Source organism: Chinchilla lanigera, unplaced genomic scaffold (genome assembly GCF_000276665.1).
Source record: "Chinchilla lanigera isolate Chin_1 unplaced genomic scaffold, ChiLan1.0 scaffold00029, whole genome shotgun sequence".
NCBI classification, from domain to species: Eukaryota; Metazoa; Chordata; class Mammalia; order Rodentia; family Chinchillidae; genus Chinchilla; species Chinchilla lanigera.
This window is the reverse complement of record NW_004955430.1, coordinates 8,780,942-8,800,203: the sequence shown is the minus strand read 5'-3', so window position 1 is coordinate 8,800,203 and position 19,262 is coordinate 8,780,942. Positions and strand designations below refer to the sequence as shown.

The 19,262-nt window shown below is 45.2% G+C and overlaps 1 protein-coding gene across 1 annotated transcript in view; it reads left to right on the top strand.

Moving 5' to 3' along the window:
- The window catches only part of Rftn1 (raftlin, lipid raft linker 1), a gene marked incomplete in the record, with an annotated part of 196,131 nt that overhangs the window by 984 nt on the left and 175,885 nt on the right, over nt 1–19,262 (top strand).

Sequence of the window (19,262 nt, the reverse complement as noted above, 5' to 3'; positions counted from 1 at the left end):
GCCGCCTCCGGATAGCACAAACTTTCCTCCCGGGACGCGAGCGCAGTCTCCGGGAGCCCGCACCCGCGCCTTCTGCTCCGCCGTCCGGGAAGGTAGGTGGGGGCGCGGCAGGGCTCCGGGTGTCCGGGGCTCGGGCACCCCCGAAAGGTCCTACAGACGAGGTCCCCAGCGAACAGGGCGAGCCCTGCCTGGCACCTCCCAGCAGGTTGCCCCGTGCCGGGCTCCGGAGCTGCCACGCGAGCCCCTTGGCCCGGGTCGCATGGGGACCGGGTTGATCCACGGGGTGCCGGGGTACTGGCCCAACTTTTGCGGGCTGGGGTGGGGGTCATCCCTGGCGCGCTGGAGAGGCGCTCGGAGTAGTACGTTGGGGGTCGTGGGCTCTCCTAGAAAGGACGCGGTGGGGACGCTGAGGCTACAGGTGGGTCCGGGACACGCAGCTCCACGGTGTGCCGGCGAAGGCCAGGCGGGAGCTAGCCACGGAGTCCAAGTTGCAGGGTCGGGTAGGGTGGAGCAGCGCCCGTGCCGCGGCCGCTCCGTGCGCCCTGGGAGGTGGGCTTGCTGCGCCAGAGCTGCTGCGTGGCTGGGACCAGACCTGTCCCGCGCTCCGAGGGGGCGCCGTCCCCACGGGAGGCACAGAGCGTGCGGGGAGGCGTGGAGACACCCCGGCCATGAAAAGGGGGGCTTTCCCTTTGGAAAAAGGCGTTTTCTTCCCTGGCTCTAAGCCCGTAAGCGCAGGGGACGCTGAGATGGGTATGGGTCTGAGCAGAAGGGAGGAAGCCCGGTTGTCAGGCACGCGCCCGGTTCCGGGCCAGGCTGGTGCCCTTCACCTCGGGCACTGTTGTTTTTGGCAGGGAGAACCGCGCGGAGGGCCGGCTTCCGACCCTGGCTCGCTCCTTGCTGCCGGTCCCTTGTCTGTCGCTCGCGCTCAGCTGCCCTGTGTGCCTGTGGGGGCTTAAAAAAAAGTATGTAACAACAACAGCAGCAACAACTGCCATCCCCAAAGAGTCCGGCACAAGTCTCTGTATGTGAGTGACCGCTCTGGTTCCCACGAACGGCTCTTCTGGTATCCCTACAGCCATTTACAGATGCTGGGCGTATGTTCGGGCCAGGCGTCTTCCAACCCTTGCCATCCCGTGTCATCTCAGGATAAGGGAGGCCTTGCCAGGAAGGAAGCCAGGTGTAATGTGAGCAACCTCTGGGCCTACGGGTAGGGCCACGGTGCACCCCATGCTCTCCTGGCTGCCGGGATTCCTAATTTGTACTCTTGAACAGCCGAATTGTGAGGAAATTCAAGTGACCCCAGGACACCAAGCCCACAGAAGGGTTAAGCAACAGGCTGTTCGGGGCACCTGGGTGCTTGTGCGCTAACCTCAGGTGACGCCTGAGTTTGGCGTCAGACAGATCTCTGTGCCCTCTTTTGCCCTCAGTGGGTTTCTGGGCTGCTTAAGGAACTGGCCCTTCGAGCTGGGCCGTCATCTCTGGCTGAATTTGTATAGCGAGTTCTTAGGTCGGCTTTTCTTTGTTTGGCTTTTGACTGCTTGGACATGGGACAAATGGAAGTGAAGTACCGTACAGTTAGTTAAACAGACGTGATGCAGGAATTGAAATAGAATAAATTGGGAATACAATTCACTGAGTTCTTTTTCTCCCTCTTGAGCAGGAATTTTTGGCTTACATTCAAATAATTGCTTTGCCTGTAGGGAACCAGGCAGAAAGTCTTTGGCGTGAGTGATGTGAGTTCCTGTAAAGCTGCTTGTGTTACTCAGATCTTCGCTTGTCCTCAGAATTGAAAGTATGTGATCCCAAGGCTTGGTTGGGATGGGTGCCTTGCCAAGTGTCTAACTTGGGTTAAGACGAGGGCACTGTGACACTGCTCCACCCCCCTTTTTAAGGCAGAAAAGTTGCAGGAACAATAACACCCGAATACCCATGCCCATACTCTATAATGAACATTTTGTTATGTTTTTATTATGCTTCTCTCTACTCATCCTGTTTTCCATGCATCAGTCCAACTTACAGTTTTATAAAATTTGAAGTAAATTACAGACATTAGCAAAGGCCGTATGTAAATACTGTATTTCAGCACACTATTGGCGTTCAATATATGTTCATGGTTTTCCTAAGGTAAATTTTATCTATGTATAGTAAAATACACAAATCCTGAGAGGGCTGTTTGAGCGGTGTTTTGACATAGCAGTGTATCTGTGTATCTTTAGTCCCTGTCCAGATAGGGAACATTATCAACAAGCTGAAGGAAAGTTTCTTCAGCATTTTTTCTGGTTCCTGCCCCTGTGTTCTCAGACGCAAACACAGCTGTTTCTTACCATTGGTTAATTTTTACTGCCGAGCTATATTCTGGAGGTATTTCTATACCACATAGTTTTTATATGTTTTCCTGTTGATAAACACATGAGCTACGCCCAGGGTTTTTTTTTTGTTTTTTTGTTTTTCCTTTGTTATTGGGAGCAAAACTGCTATGAACATTCATGTGTAAGTCTTCCTGGGGACGTATGTTCCCATTTATTGTGGATAAATAGCTTGGAGTGAATTGTTGGGTCACAGAGGAGAAGTATGTGTGAACCTTACAAGAAATTGCCAGACCTTTTTCCAGACTGGTGATACCATTTTACACTCCCACCAGGAAAGGATACAAGTCTGAGATTCTGGGTTCTTTATTACAAACCTGTTTTCCTATCCCAAAGTCAAGACACTCGTTGGATTAGTGTTCTTCTGGGACCAGAGGGACCCAGAAATCGGGGACCACTGAGACAGTCTGGCATGTGTTCTTTTTATAGGTAGAGAGGCTGTAGGAATTCACAGACTCTGCCAGTAAATGGGTTTAAACTTAAATTATTACAGACAATTAGATGAATATTTTATCCTTAGAGATCTTTAGTGAAGGGAATTCCATTGGGGAATGTACCTTTGGTTGTTAAAGATTGATTGAGTGCTTTCTATAAAAAGAAAAGTAAGCCCCAAGCCCCACAGAATTCCACTAAACTTCTGCTTAGGAACTCCTCGGGGGATTCCTGGCTTCTTGGCCTTGTTGATGTATACATGGTGGAGATTCCCCTTGGACTTCACCAGCCTGGGCAGCTGACTGTTGAAAGGAGTTGTGTTTGCTTTGAGAAGCTGGTCAGATTTGGCTTTTTGAAGACTCATAGAACAGCTTTCCTGTGAAAGGGGTTTGGCCTCTGCAAGAAACACGGCCTGTCAACACCCCTCTTACTGTGCTGGCTGAGGAAATGGGCCTGTCCCCCTCAGGTCCCCTTCCACCTCAGTCCCCCTCTGTGGGGCCGGCAGCAGAAACCTGGCCTTGTTTGGTTCAGGAAACAGGAAGTGAGCTTCTCTGCTTGGTGGGACCTAGCACGAAATTTTTACATTTCCTCAATGTGTCCCAGTGCTGACCAAGCTTTATAGGGATCAGATGACCAGTTGTGCAGTCCTTAGAGATTATATTGTGTTTTGGGACTGTTCCACTCATTCTAGCACAGTGAGTGTAGTACAGTGCCCGCCACAGGCTAGAGACACAATAAACATTAGCGGAATGGGCTCCCGGTACCCATCTGAGTGACTGCTTCTCTGAAGGCTGACAGTGTGCCTAGGTGCCAGGGTCCCAGAATGTGTTTCACTAGAGAACATACTACCCTCGCCAAGCAGACAGGTTCAGAGGGCTTGGACCTAAGAAAACTTTGCTGACTGTAAACTTTCATCATTTTCGGCACCATTCTTTTTTTATTACAGATTTTACTGTTGTTATTAACGAAATAATAACCATAGCTACCAGTTGCGGAGAACTTACTCTTTGACAAACAGTGTTGGGCACTTTTATATGAATTTAATCTTCTTGAAAGGCAAGTATTAGTAATTATTTGTAGTTTAGCCTGGAGGAACTGAAGCCTAGCAGGTTAATTTGCCGCAAATACACATTTTCATATTTCCAAGACTTCTTTTGCGGGGCAAGAACTGTAACATTTTGGTTTAGCAAAAGCAGAGTCCAGCTACAAGCACAGAATTCAAAACACACAACGTCATAGGATAATAGAAATGTCAAATAGATAGAAGAACAAAGTTAAAGGAAATGACACACTGGAATAGCTTTCTTTAGTAGGGTTTTTTTTTCTCTTTTTGTTCTAAACTTGTAGTATGAAGTGCTGCCAGGGCCTGTACAGAAGTACTACAGTGGCGATAATTTAAGGTATTATTGGTTGGTTAGGATCATGATTTTATTGAAGCAAAAAGAAAAGACGCTGACAGCTGTTTGAGTTATGTGTGTATCTGAGTACCTGAGCCTCATGAGTTAAAAATTACATATATGCATAAATGAATGAAAGTGATGTAAGAGAAACATGCAGCTCCTTTGACTCACTGGCCACATTGCAAGTGGTCTAGAGCCACATGTGGCTGGTGGCTGCTGAACCGGACAGCAAAGCTGCGGAGCGTTTAGTTACCATTGGAAGCTCTAGGTCACAGAGATGCTCTACAGTAGGCATTTCATTTTCCCCCTACAGTTAAGAATGGGCAACAGACGGTGGTAAAGGCTTAGGCTATTTTTCACTGACAAAGAGATAAATTTAGCCAGACATTTCTTTTGTGTTTACCTTTAAAAGGTGTGTGTGTGTGTGTGTGTGTGCACGCACACGCTTGCGTGCTTTTCTCTGTGCACATTTGGGTTTTGATGTAAGTTTGAGTTTTCCTCTTTTCCAGGGCCCCCAAAGGGGCTTTCATATTATCATTGCATATTTCATCAAGATGTGGTCTCATAAAGGATCAGGAGAGCAGGTGAGCCATAGCCATAGCGTGAGCCCTGTTAATTTCTTGTTCTCTAAGTAAGAATTCGGTTCACTTTTTAAATATGCATTTGTATGCTTTACTCCCTACCTGGCCTGAATTCAGGGAGAAAAATCGCTCTCAGCAGGCCAGCACCAAAGAGCTAGAAAATCAGGTCACATTCTATGGTGATGGCTACCTGCCAGCACCAGGATGGAGGAGACACCATTTGGGGTACTTGAAGGCTCGTTTGGGATTTCCCCGGGTATGACCTGCTCCTGGAATGCAGGGAAGGAGAGAGAGGGCTGGCAGTTTCGTACTGTGGCTATACTGTGTCTCTTCCCACCTCTGTGGGGTTCACCAGTCCAGATTCGGCTTCGAAAGAGAGGGGCAGCTAATCCTCAGGTGTCAGCAGGCAGCTTGTACCAGGTGGAGGTGGAAAATCAATGCTGCTTTATGATCTGTGACAGAGGCTTTCACACTTCTCAGCCAGGGAGCCAGCTGCCCTTCACGGAGAACTTTCTTTGGCTTTTACAATAGAAACATCCATTTTGTTATTCCATAGGTAGATATGTGTGTGTGTGTGTGTGTGTGTGTGTGTGTGTGTGTGTGTGTGTGTGTGTTTTGAAACTAACCTATTTTGTACTTTACATTATCTTGAAGAATACTACAGGCTTTATGGAATATCTCTCAGATTCCTCAGATATGGAGAAGTTGTGTAATAAATCTTAGCCATAATGTTGGATAGGAAGAGATTTGATTAATCACAGACTTTGGCTAGCAGAACGTTGAATATTATCAAATTACACATCGAATATTACCAAATTTCTGAAATACATAGTACAAGAAATTATACTGTTCATTGCAATATATCTTCTAAATTAGGGAAATTTTGAAGATTTCCTAGTGTCTTGTGTCATCCTTTTCGTTTTGTTTTGGTTTTTGTTTTTTTTTTGAGACAGGGTCTTGCTATGTAGTTCAGGCTAGCTTTGACCTCACTTTGTAGCCCAGCTAGCCTCAAACTCATGGCGATCCTCCTGCCTCAGCATCTTGGGTGCTGGGATTACAGGCATGTGCCACTATTGCCCAGCAGTCTTGTGATGTATTAGGAACATCCTTTTCAGTGTAATTATGACTGTAGGCCAGGGCAGGTTGAAGGAATCTTTATAATAAGTAGTAAGTACTACTAATATCGTATTAAAATGGTAAACATTTATACTGCTCATTCTGCATCCTGAGACCTTCCAAGCCCTGTTCAACATTAACACATCCAACCTTGTCTAATCCCTACCTTACAAGTAAATGCTGCAGTTGTTCACATTTTACAGATGAGGAAACTGAGGTTAAATGACTTCCTCAAAGTCACAGAGCTAGGAAGAGGGCTCATCAGGGCGTGAACACAGACAGTCTGGTTTCAGAATCTGTGTACCCTAACCCTGAGCTGTTAATAAAATGGACTCAAAAGCCGTGGGAGGTGTTTCAGGGCCCATTTCCATCCTTTAGTCTATAAATGTTTCCCTTATTCCGGAAGGATGTTGACTGAGTTGGTATTTGTTGTGCGTCTGTTGAAACGGGATTGGGTGGCTGCCTTTGGGGACAAAGATGTGGTTTGTGCATTAAAAACTCTAGACCGGTGCATTCAGGCCCACTGGGATGCTGTTAATGCAGTTGAAACAAATTCCTAGCTGCCTGTGTCTCGTTTCACAGAAGATTGCTACTCCAGCCTTCTAGCTGCTTTGGTGACCAACCTAGAGGCATCTTAGATGCTCACTTTTTCTTATCCTCTATTTCCAATCCATCAATACATCCCATTTTCTACCTTCAGAACAGACCCAGAATTTGACCACTACCCCTATCTCTACTGTCTGTCATCTGGCACCCAGCTCAGGCTGGGAAAAGCCAAAGTCCTTAGGTCAGGCTCGCAGGGTCACCTCTGCCTGTGCTCTGCCTTCCTTCTGCAGGCTGGGCTCCCACAGGCCCTTTGAGCCCCAACTTCTCTGCACCTGTGCTGCCTTGCCTGGGCCATTGCCCGCCTCCTGTAGCCCACTCTGTCACCTCCTTCTTGACTGTGCTTAAGTGTCACTTCTAGTTGAGGCCTTCCTGATCATCCTCTTTTTAAAAGTGTACCTCCTCGTGTGATTGCCATCCCTCCTCCCTGCATTATTTTTTTATTTGACATACTTTGGAATTAAATTTCATTTATTGTTTTTATCTACTTATTTGTTGTCTGTTTCTCTACTTCTAAAGGTAAGGTCCATGGAGGAAAGATTATTCCTTTTTTGGTCTCTTGTGGTTTACTTTGGTATGGCAGGCATTTAGAACAGGCTTTTACACATAGTAAGTACTTATTTGTTAATACATATTTCGTTTAATGATCGACTTAGAGGGACATTTTTGCTAGAGCTTAGCCTTAAAGTAGAGTGTGATAGTTAATTTTGTGTTGACTTAGCTTGACTATGGTGCCCAGTTTTAGGTCAAGCATTAGTCCAGGTACAACTGTGAGGTACTTCTTAGATGTGATTAATATTTTTTTAATGTAAAAATAATGATTTATTGACAAAAATAATTTGGTAAGTGTTGAGACTGATCTAAATTTTGTGATTAATATTTAAATCAGCAGGCTTTGAATAAATCAGATTGCCTTCAGCAATGTGGGTGGGCCTGGTCCAATCAGTTGAACACCTTAAGAGAAAATACTGAGGAGCCCAAAAAGAAAGAATTACACTCCAGACAGCCTTTGAACTCAAGGCTGCAACATTTACTCTTCCTGGATCTCTGGCCCTGAAGATCGTGGACTTGGTCAATTCCACAATTGAATGAGCCAATTCCTTAGCATAAATCTCTGTCTTTGTCTCTCTGTCTCTGTCTGTCTCTCTGTCTCTGTCTGTCTTTCTGTCTCTCCAGCCATCCATCCCCTCCCGGGCCCACATACACGCTGTTGGTTCTGTCTCTCCGTGAGTCCTGACTAAGCTAGAGCACATAGAGGAAAGGGAATGGGATACGAGGGGGTGGCTCCAGTGTGGGTACTGTCATGGTGTCATAGCGAGCTCTGGGTGTGTGTGACAGCTGGTGATGACTGAGCCTGACTGGACTCTGGGGCCAGCAGTGGGAGACAAGACTGGAGAGAGGGAGTCTGAGTTAGAATGACGCCAAGCACCCAAGCTGGACAGTGAATGTGATTAGTCTCTGAGCCATTTCTGTGATACAGAAGGGTAAAAGCTGGCATAGAATTAGATGGGTGAGGAGAAGCCAGGTTTGAGGAAGGCTTTGGACAATTCTAAAATGGCAGGCAGGTTGGGTGAATGCAGGGGAGGGACTGAACATCGTCAGCACCGGTCACCAGGCCAGTCACAGGGTGAGTCACAGAACAGTGGTAGGTGCAGGCTGACACCTGAGGTTTTGAGCCTGGCTGTTACCGGGGCAGGGGTGCTACCTACGGAAACGGGAAGAATAAGCTCATGGGAAAGAGGGTTGGGTTCTCTCTGGGATTTGCTCTTCTGGAAGTGGTGGGAGAGTTGCAAGTGAGGATGTTGAAACAGGTCTGTGGAAATACGGGCCTGGAGCTGGAGAGGACAGTGTGGAGCGGGAGGGAGGGAGCTTTTGCCTAGAGCAGGTTCCGTCAGGTCAGGAAAGGAGATGTGCTTGTTATGGGAGAGACAAGAGTTTGTATGTAAATTTTCTACCACACATAATACCGTATATTTGTGGCTCCCAGGTTCTGTACCCCCAGGTATGGCAGTGAGCTCATAGGGGTCAAAGGACAGTTGACATTTTGTCCACTACTCACTTGAGGCCATCACAAAGTCATCAGAGAGCGCCACATTCCTTTTGATGGCATCATATCTCTTCAGAGTGGCCCTGTGGGCGGTTGCTGAGAAAAGCAGTGTGCCATAGGAAATGAAAGTGGTAGGGTCCAGTTTGATTTCAAGCTTTGACAAGCCGTACCCAGCTTCTAGTAATTATGGTGCTTTAAGAAGGGGAGAAGGGAAAATTTTTTCTTTCAATTTTTTTTTCTTTCAATTTATGTGTATTATTGTTCTCAAGAGGTTATCAGGATATAAAAAGTTATTTGAGCCTCACTATTTAATAAATAGTGAGGTTTGTGTAGCCTAGAGAGTGTCACAAAAAAAAAAACAACACACTGGGAAGCTAAGGGCCACACACTGAGAAAATTTAGGTATCTTTTCTGTATCGGTGGTGGATGGTAAGAGTAAAGGCAGGATAATAGGACAGAGAGAAGGCGAGGAGCATAGGGGCTGCGGCCAAGCAGTTTTATTTCTGCAAAAAGTAAAAACTGTGAAGCAAATAAGATAAAAGGTAAACCATTTGCCTTACCCAGGTGGCAGGCACATGGGTGCCTCACCTTCTAGACTTTCCACAGGGTTGATGTGGTTTACAATTAAAATAATTTTAGAAAAGCGAAACCGGAGGAAGGTGGGGGGTGACACTTAGAGGTGTGACTGTGCTTGAGAGGATGGCAGAGGAGCCTGGGAGCTGGCCGCGGCATCGGTGGGAGAGAAAGACTCAAGAGGACGGGAACGCGGGTGAGATCGGGGCTGTGCTGCTCAGCCCCGGGAGGATCTGTGCCCCGCTGAGCCTTCCCTGTCAGAAGATTGGACGGGGGAGGAATCTAGCTGACTGCATGCTAAGCCACCTGGAAAGTTACAGAAGTACTGGCGCTCCGTCGCCCGTATTGCCTGGGTATCAGGACTTTTAAACAGCTTTCCAGTGATTCTTCCCAAGTACAACCAAGACTGAGAACCACTGCTACAGCCCAGCGCTTCTCAGACTTTCCTGTGAGTCAGACTCTAATGACTGCTTGTGAGAGCATAGATTTTAACAGCAGGTCGGGGTTGAGGCCCAGGAGCCTGCATTTCTAGTAAGTTTGCAATGCCTGCTGCTGGTGGTCCCAGGTGTGAGTAGGAAGTTCTGAGTGGGAGCTGTTTTTTAATGAGGGCTGCTGGTGCTGGAGGTAGCAGCAGAGACCAAATGTATTCAGGAAGGGTCCCCCACAGAGACGAAGGTGGTTTGGGTGATGGGGGTCGTCACGGTAAGCAAGTGTTTCCTTTCATAATGTAAACACCACTTGTATTAGTTGTCTCTTGTGTAACAAATTACTGCAGAATTTGGCAGCTGAAGGGACTGTTCTCAACTCCTCTCCAGCCCCTCAGACAGGAGTAGGACTTGGAACGTTAATAGCCTATATTAATCATCTATGGATGTGTAACAGATTACCTCAAAATGGAGAGACGTAGGATAATAAACATTCACTATCTCACATGGTAGTGGCTTGCTGGGTGGTTCTGACTCAGCTTTACTGGGTGCAGCTCGGTGGTAGAGAGTTTGCCTGGCATGCACAGAGCCCTAGGTTTGAGCTCCAGCACCAGGGAAAAGAAGAATGTAGGTGGGGCAGGTCACTGTGGAACGAAGGATGCCCCTCACTTGGGGCTGTTGAATTAGTGCTGACTTTGCAGACAGCCTCTCAGTCCCAGCCACAGAGACGCAGGGCAGATAGAGTGTCCTCACAGCAGGGCAGATAGAGTGTCCTCACAGCATGCCAACTGGTTTCTCCCAGATAAAGGCATTCAAGAGGCAGCCAAGTGGAACCCATGCTGTCGCCTGTAACCTAGCCTAGGAAATCACAGTCATTTCCACAGTGTCCTAATGGCAGCACAGGTGAGCTCCATTCAGCGTGGCGGGGGGCACGCAAGGTGGGAATTCCGAGAACCCCACAGAGGGGCGCCTCAGAGGAGGCTAGCAGTTGTTCCCTTATTGTTTCCAACCATGAAGATAATGAGTGCTCAACACAGGAAAACTCGAAAATATCACCCATAATCTCATGACCCAAAGGAAAGTTCTGCTAATATGTGGTCTCTGTCCTGATGTATATATTTTTTGTCTTTTTGAGACAGGGTCTCACTATGCAGGTCAGGCTGTCCTTGAGCTCACTTTGTAGCCCAGGCTGGTCTCAAACCCACAATGATCCTCCTGCCTCATCCTCCTGAGGGCTGGGATTACAGGCATGCGCCACCACGCCCAACCTCTGTCCTGATAGTTTTAAAAAAAAGAATGTGGGGGCTTGGGATTTAGCTCAGCGGCAAAGCACCTGCCTGGCAAGCGTAAGGTCGTGAGTTCAGTTCCCGGTACCAGAGAAAAACCAAAAAAAAAAAAAAAAAGAAAAAGAAAAAGAATGTGGATTTTATATACAAATATACACATGTGCACTTTAAAAAGTTGGTACCATATAATGATGCTCTTTTATTAATGTTCTTTTATTATACTTACCATTGGATCATAAATGCTTTTGATGTGTAAATTGTAGTTATTCTTGGGTTTTTTAAATATGTTTGTGGGATAATCAAAATTTTACACCAACTGAATAGTTTGCCTGATTTTTCAGGTTTTCATTTATGAAGTAGGATAAAAAAAAATACAGTGAATGTTCATATTAAAAACTATTATACTAGGAGAAAAGTTAACCTCTTTAATAAAGGGTATTGGGAAGACGGATATCCACATGCAGAAGGTGCATATACCTCAGCGTATATTGAACTAAAATCAAAATAGATCACATATCTAAATATTACAACAAAAACAATCTATTGGACTATAAAGTAGATAAAACTCTTGAAGATATAGACGTAGGCCTAGGTATAGGTAAGGACCTTCTGAACAGAACTCATTGCACAAGAAATAATAGCAAGCATCAACAACTGGGGTCACATCAGATTAAAAAGCTTCTGCACAGTAAAGGAAGCAACCATTCCAGTGAAAAGACAACCCACAGAATGAGAAAAAACATCTTGCCAGCTATTCCATGGACGGAGGACTAATACCTAGAATGTATAAAGAACTCAAAAAAATTAGACCATCTCCAAAAAAGACACAGTCAAAAAGTGGGCAACTGAAATGAACAGACACTTCACAGAAGATGTACCAATGGCCAAAAAAAAAAATGAAAAAATGTTCAACATTGCTGACAGTTAAAAAATGCAAATTAGAAGAGCATTGAGATACCATCCTACTCCAGAAAGAATGGCCAGCATCAAGAAATCAAATAATAACAGATGCTAGTAAGGCTGCGGAGGAAAACCAAACACTTCTACATTGTTGGTGGGAATACATTATGAACTAGTGCAACCATCATGGAAATTAGTGTGGAGTTTCCTCAAAAAACTAAAACTAGAAATTCCACTTGACCTAGCTATTTCCCTTCTAGGTACCTTTCCCAAAGAGTTAAAGGCATCATATTACAGTGATACATGCATGCCCATGTTTATAGCAGTGCAATTTATAATAGTTAAATCTTGGAAGTGGCCTACATGCCCAGCCACAGATGACTGGGTAAAGAAAATGTGGTGTGTATACACAGTGGAACCCTCCTGCGCAAACTTGAGGCATTCATAGGTAAAGGGATGCAAGTTGACACTATAATGTTAAGTGAAATAAGTCAGACACACAAGCTTATACATCACATGGTTTCTCTTACATGAGAAATATATAAGAAATATATAAGGAACAAAATAGAAAATAGATAAATAGGAAATAGGGAGATCTTTTACAAATGGATGAGGGAATAAGAGATGGAAGGAGGGTTGAGAGAAAGGAAAGGAATGTGGAAAAAAAGAAGTGAGGGGAAAAATGATAAAAATAGAGCTTTTTCAAATGGGAAAAGGACAAAGATTTGGAAGGAGCAAGGAGGGAGGGCATGGGTAGGGGATTAAAAAAAGAATTAAGATGTACAGTATATGGACTGATTCCCTATGATAAATGTAATCATTGTCTACTGGAAACGTGTGCTAATAAAAAAATTATTACACCAAAAGACGTATTGCCATTTATCTCCCTTAAAATACTTCTTGCTTTTTTTTTTTTTTTTGGCTTTTCTCCGGTACCAGGAACCGAACTCACGACCTTGCGCTTGCCAGGCAGGCGCTTTTGCCGCTGAGCTAAATCCCCAGCCCCAATACTTCTTGCTTTGAACACACTTATCCCATCATTCTGGCCCCTTTCTGAAGCAGTTCTGGAAGTGCTCTTTCATGAGTGTCAGTTGTTGCACTGTTGTAGCTGCCTTGATGTCCTAAATCAATACAAAACATTTGCCTTTCATTTTCATTTTGACTTTGGGGAAGAGCTAGAAGTCACAAAGTGCCTGGTCAGGTGAATAAGGTGGATGAGGACACAGTGTAATGTTTCCATGATCATGCCTTTCACTGCTTTGTCACTCAGAAGTAGCATTTATCAGGATTTTGATCACACCTCATAAGGACATTTACAGGGGGCTGGGGATTTAGCTCAGCGGCACAGCGCCTCGCCTGGCAAGCACAAGGTCGTGAGTTCAATTCCCGGTGCCAGAAAAAAAAAAACCAAAAAAAAAGACATTTACAAAAGAGGACTTCCAGAACCACTTGAGAAAGTGGCAAGAATGATGGAATAAGTGTGTTTAAAGTGAGGGGAGTATTTTGAGAGGGATTAAAAGCAAAAAATGTATTTTACTGTAATAAAATTTTAAAATTTAAATATCACCATATATTTTGATCACCCCTTGTATATTTCTGGATCAAGAGAGATGTTATTATGTAAGGACTTCCTAATTTGAATCACCAGTTCTTACTTTGAGTGACTGAGTGATGTAATAAGCACACTTAAATCTCAAATAGGGAATCTGAGTGTAGAAATAAGAGATGAGTTTGCCAGCTGATCCAGCATCATTGCATATAATTGCTCTGTCTCTGGTTGCCTGTCATGAGGTGTTGGCATTTGCTAAAATTAGCTTTACAGGCTGCCTCCGATTAGTGGCAAGTGTGGTAAATGAGGGCTCACTCCTAATGAAACTAATTTGTATTTGAAAATATAACTACATTTATTGCCCCTATCATTTAAATGTGTGCACGCTTACTTGATAGTAAAAAGGAGCTTTTAAAGTGAACCTTTCATAAACTGTAACTGAATATTTTTAGAAGGTGATCCTTTGGAAATGAGTTTCCAATGAGTTATGGACATCTTGGGAAGCATTTCAAACACAAATTAGAAATAACTTTTAAAATAGCGATTTCCGCACTTAAAATGACAAAGGATATTATGTCCCATTGCTCTTCAGATTCATCTGGGGCCAAGTCTGTGGCGATGTGCTCTGTGATGGAGGAACAGCATTTTTCTCTGAATGCTTCTTGCTCTGCCCAGACTTCTGGAACAGCAATCTGTGCTGTGCAGCGTGCGCTGATTATCTTTGTCCTCTTTCATCTGTGACCTTCATGAGGGCAGGCGTGGCTTTCCTGCGTTTTCTGTTTGTTAATTGAGGGCCTGACTCTGAGCAGACCTTGAGTAGAAGCTGAACGAATAGACAGATGAATGAATTTTGGAACGTGAGTTCCCTTGCTTGTGGGGTGACAGTTCCGATGGGAAGGTGGTCCACTGTGTGCTGAAGACACACTGCACTTTAGCTTTGACCGCAGAATGTTGCTTTTCCAAGGTGTTACCATTCGAGCAGTTTTCTGCTCATTTGCTGTGTTTAACAGCTTCGCCATGCAGTTAGTCTCAGAACCTTGCTCTGATTTTCTTTCTTACCCTCCTTAGAAAGCCTCTAGTTCTAATTACTCTTAGCGAGTTTTTGCCGGAGAACTGTATGTATATTTTGGCTGTTTTCCCTCGTTTCACCACAGATGGAGAAATGGCTCCTCTCTTTCCTCTACTCTTGAGACCTCGAGGAAAGTTTCTCCTGATCCCCTGCTGCTAGGAAGACTCAGACACACGTAGCACAGGGATGGCTGTTGAGAAGACAGAAGAAAAAAACCCAGTGCCTATTCAACTGTCCGTCAAAGTGGATAAAACAGTCAACCCAGAATACATAGCCTGAGTTCCCTTGGAGGGGTCGTGTGAGGTGACTGTAGGAGTTCGGAGGGGCAGACCTGCAAGAGCTCCATGGCCCCTAGATAAAGTGCTTGGGGGAGGTCTCATGAGACATAGGTGGCCCTTCTCATGTCTCCTTGGTCGTGTAGTCATGGAGTACAGACCGCATGTAAAGGTAGAGAGACGACATAGGCCCCACTGCACCGTGAGAGGAGTGTCTTGGATTCTGGAGCCATGTTTCAAAACCATCTCAGTTACTATTTACTTTCCGTTTTACCAGAGCCCTTGACCCCTGAGAGAGCTCGCTTCTAGGACGACAACCCCTGAGAGTGTGGGTGAGGGAATGTGCAGCCGTGCCTGGCATCTCCTGCCTGCATCTGGAGTCCTGTTCCCTAGACTCTTCCTTCAGCTCCTCTGATGCTGCCCTCAAAGGTGCAAACGCATCCCAGCCTCTTGCTGGATTCTGCTGTGAGCGTGGTGCTGGGTGTTCTGTGCAGCAGTGCTCAAGCTTACGATGTAAAAGCGCTGTTATATCTTATTTTTCTTCCTTTTTTGTAACCTAGATTTTCCTGGCTGTAATGGATATCTTTTTGGAATGATATTAATGTCTTTCCTAGATTGATGGGGTGAGGGTGGCCAGCAACTGCCTTGTGTGTCTCCTTCCCAAAAAACTCTGTGCTTTTTAAAAAGCAGTTGCTTAAACAGGGTTGCACACACTCCAAAGAAATGAATCTCTAAAGTTCGAGACCTCAAAGATTCAGCTATTACAGGTCTTCTGCTGGCTAGTACTGTTTACTTTTTTCTGTGTCTAATCACATAGCTGATTTGCCCAGAGCCCTTTATGTCCTCTGACGTCAAGTACATAACCTTTGGGTGAAACTTGAGCAGAGACTTCAAGTTTAAAACAGTCTGGTTGAGATCTTAAACTCAAAGTTGTGAATTGGAGATCTTTCTAATGCTTCTTGGTACCTGCCCCCTTCTGCCCTCAGCTCTTTCTGGATGTGTCTTGTTCATCTTTTCCTTTCTGGTTTCAGGTGATCTATCCTTCACAGAGGAAATTAAATTAAAATTTTAAAAAATAACTAGAAAATTGTAGATAGGATTAAATCATACTAAAATGTTAGTGGCTACCAGGAATCTAATTTATTGCCCTTTCCCTGAAGATACTTGCAGTTTTGAAGGGGAATTCTTACTTCAACAGAGTAACTCTGTAATGCTGGAATTTATGTAACAGAGTAGTACAAACGGGAGGATTGTTTGAAGAAGAGGTTTTATTTCTTGGTGATCCCCAGCCTTCCAGAGTGAGGCCTGACAGCTTCCCATTGCTTGTCAACCTGTGCCCCCTCGGCTTGTGTCCGTTGTGTCCCAGGTTGGGCCCAGGATAAACGTGCCTTGACCCTGATGCAGAAGACAGTTCTTCCACCTCCTGCACTCTGTAATGTAGCTACAAGTCACTGCACTGAAGAAGCTAACCGCGGATGAACATGCCTCTGGAAACGTTGCTTTCAGTTTAAATTCACAAGTGAAACTCAGTATGTAAATTTTGTGTCTTGCTTTTATTCCAACCTAACTTTACTGTGAGGGGTATTATTCATGCATTTTTGAACATTTTGGTGAGATTTGAGCTTGGGCAAGTGCATGAATTTGGTAAGCAGTCTCCGGGGTGGCTCACTGATTGTCACAAACTGAACACCTGCGTAACCTGTGTCCAGATCGAGGAACAGTATGATCAGGACCCCAGAAGCCCCTCTTCTTCCCGTTCAGCTCACCAGGGTGATCAGTACCCCAGCTTCTAACACTCAAGTGGTTTTTTCTGTTTTGTCGTAAAGGGACAAAAAAAGTACCTGCTAAGAGCACACGTAACAACATGGGTGAATGCTCAAACCACAAAGGCGCTGGCATTCACCCATGTTGTGGCATGTGCTCTTAGTGTCTGTGTTTTCCGTGCTTCATAGTATTTTGCTGTGTGAACATGCCACACTATCTCCTCTACTGTAAGGCATTTATGTGGGGAGATTCTAGCACTGGGCTTTTATGAATAGTGACACTGTGAGTTTGCCTGCTTTCTTTTTCTCTTTTTTTCTTCTTTTCCTTTCCTTTTCTCCTTTGTAAAGGAGCTTGAACCCAGTGCCTTTTCACTGAGCTACATTCCAGACAGCCCTTTTTATTTTTTATTTTGAGACAGAGCTTTGCTAAGTCACTAAATAGCCTAGGCTGTGCTTGAACTTGCGATCCTACTGCCTCAGCCTTCCAGAGTACTTGGATTACAGATGTGTGTCACCATGTCTGGCTATTGTGAGCCTTCGTGTCTGTACACATGACAAATTTTTGTTGTCATATACAGTGCCTAGGAGAGGAAGTTTAGAAATTACAGAGTACAAATACACTGTATTTGGTTTTCCTACTTATTCCCGGTTTCCCAAGGTGGTTGTACAAACTGCACTGTCGTGAGCAGGGTAGGGAAATTCATTGGCTTCATCCTCACCAGTACTTGGTACGGGTTGAGTAGCCCAGATCTGAAGTGCTTGAGATCAGAAGTGTTTCTGATTTTGGAGCTTCTTGGATCCTGGAGTGTTTGCTTAGACTTTATTGGTTGAACGTCCCTCATCTGAAAACCAGAATGCCAAAATGCTGTGGAAGTTCATTTTTGAGCATCATCTCCCAAAAAGTTTTACATTTTGGAGCATTTCAGATTTTGGAATTTTGGATGGGGGGTGCTTACCCTGTACTATCAGTTTTAAAAGCGTTTAAGCTATTCTAGAGATGCGGGTTAAGCTTCCTTGTGATCTGCCTTTCACTTGAGCAAGGATATCAAGCCGCTTTTCATCTGTTCCGCGGTCATCTGTGCAAAGTCCTCACTGTGATATACGTGATCTGGCATCTCACAGACTTACTTTTGGGTATTGTGTCCTGTCTGTTCCTTACCTGGTTTTTGTTTGTTTGTTTGTTTGTTTTTCTTCTGGTACCAGGAATCGAACTCATGACCTTGCGCTTGCCAGGCAGGTGCTTTGCCACTGAGCTAAATTCCCAGCCCCTCCTTACCTGGTTTGTAGGAGTCCTTTGACAGTGGACTCAACTGCACCGGTGAATGAATGCAATGGTGTCAGGAGCCAACTCATTAGCTTGTGAGAGCTAAGAGTGGCATTTCTTCCTGACTCGGGCCCATGACATCAGGTTCGTAGCTTGAAATCTGCCCCGTGCGAGTGTTAACATTATACATCAGAGATTTCCCTTTTTGGAGATCTGGTTGACCTGTTCACACTAGGTAAATGTATTTTACTTTCTTTTTTTTTTTTTTTTTTCCGGTACCAGGAATTGAACTCACTACCTTGCGCTTGCCAGTCAGGCGCTGTGCCAGTGAGCTAAATCCCCAGCCCCATATTGTACTTTCATCCAGCAGCCGAATTGCCTTTTCACTCTTGAAAGTGTGTTTTGAGGAACGGACATTTTTAATCTTAATCTGTGCCACTCTATCAAGATTTTCCTACTGTGGTTAGAGCTTTTATGCCATACCTAAGAAAATTTTATTCTCCCTCCATGTTTCTTTATATGACTAGCTAGTCATGATCAGTTTCAAAATGTTCTGCTTCACTCAACTTTTCCCCTGTCACGGACAGTTGTAAGGGTTGCTCACAAGGGAATGGGTAGGGTCTTAGATGCAGCCCTTGCTCTACTCTGTAAGTCACGCTGCATTCGTTGGAAGAAAGAGCATCACCAGCCTCCTTTTCTCATGCTCAGGAAAGCACTACATGGGTGAATGGTGGTAGCCCTGACTCCCCGACACCCTTACCCCTACGCTGTCTTCCCAGCCTGCCAGACTACGTGGCCTTCCCACGCCCAGTGCGTGCTTTCCTGCCTCCATTCCACTGCTCTTCATACCCTTGCTGCATCTCTTCATAGTCACATTCCAGATTTGTGCTGCAGAACCTGTCTGAAGCCCCCTCTCTGGGCTTCTGCCTTTCTTGTCCTGGGTTATAATTCAAGTGTCCTTCTTTTCACACCAGGCTAAACTCCTTGAGGGCCAAGACCACACTCCCCGGATCCCTGATGGTGCTTTGCCCGTAGCAGACGTGCAGGAAATCTGCATGAATGAGCACCGTGGTGAGATTTTGGCCTCTTTGCCATCTTGCTCTAGTGGTAGTGGTGCCGTCTCGCCATGGCCACCTGTTCCCAGCACTCGGGGGCCTCCCGGTTCATTTCCTGTCTGATTTGCCCTGGCGGTTGCCAGTTAGCTTGCTCTGCAGCAGTGAAGTCTGTGGCCTCTGAACATCAGCTATTATATCTGCAGAACTACAGAGTATTTTACAAGTAATCAGTCCACGCAGATTGCACATAAATCATGTCTGCTCAGGCCTTTGGACACTAATGTTCCTTTATTAAGGCATAAGTAAGCCTTCCTGTTCCCATCCATTCTTCCAGACTCCTTTTTTAATTACTGAAAAGTATAGCCTGGTTTTCACTACACCACCCATCTCCTCCCACTCTCCCCAACCCACACTCGCATTGCTGTTTTGAGGTTCAGTTTGTTTTTCTGGAGCTTGCCAAATTGCCTTAGGAAATTGGGTATCTTGTGAATGAATTGAGCAGAAGGAAATTCTTATCTCCAAAAGGAAACACGGAAGTCACCATGTTTCTATGCGTGA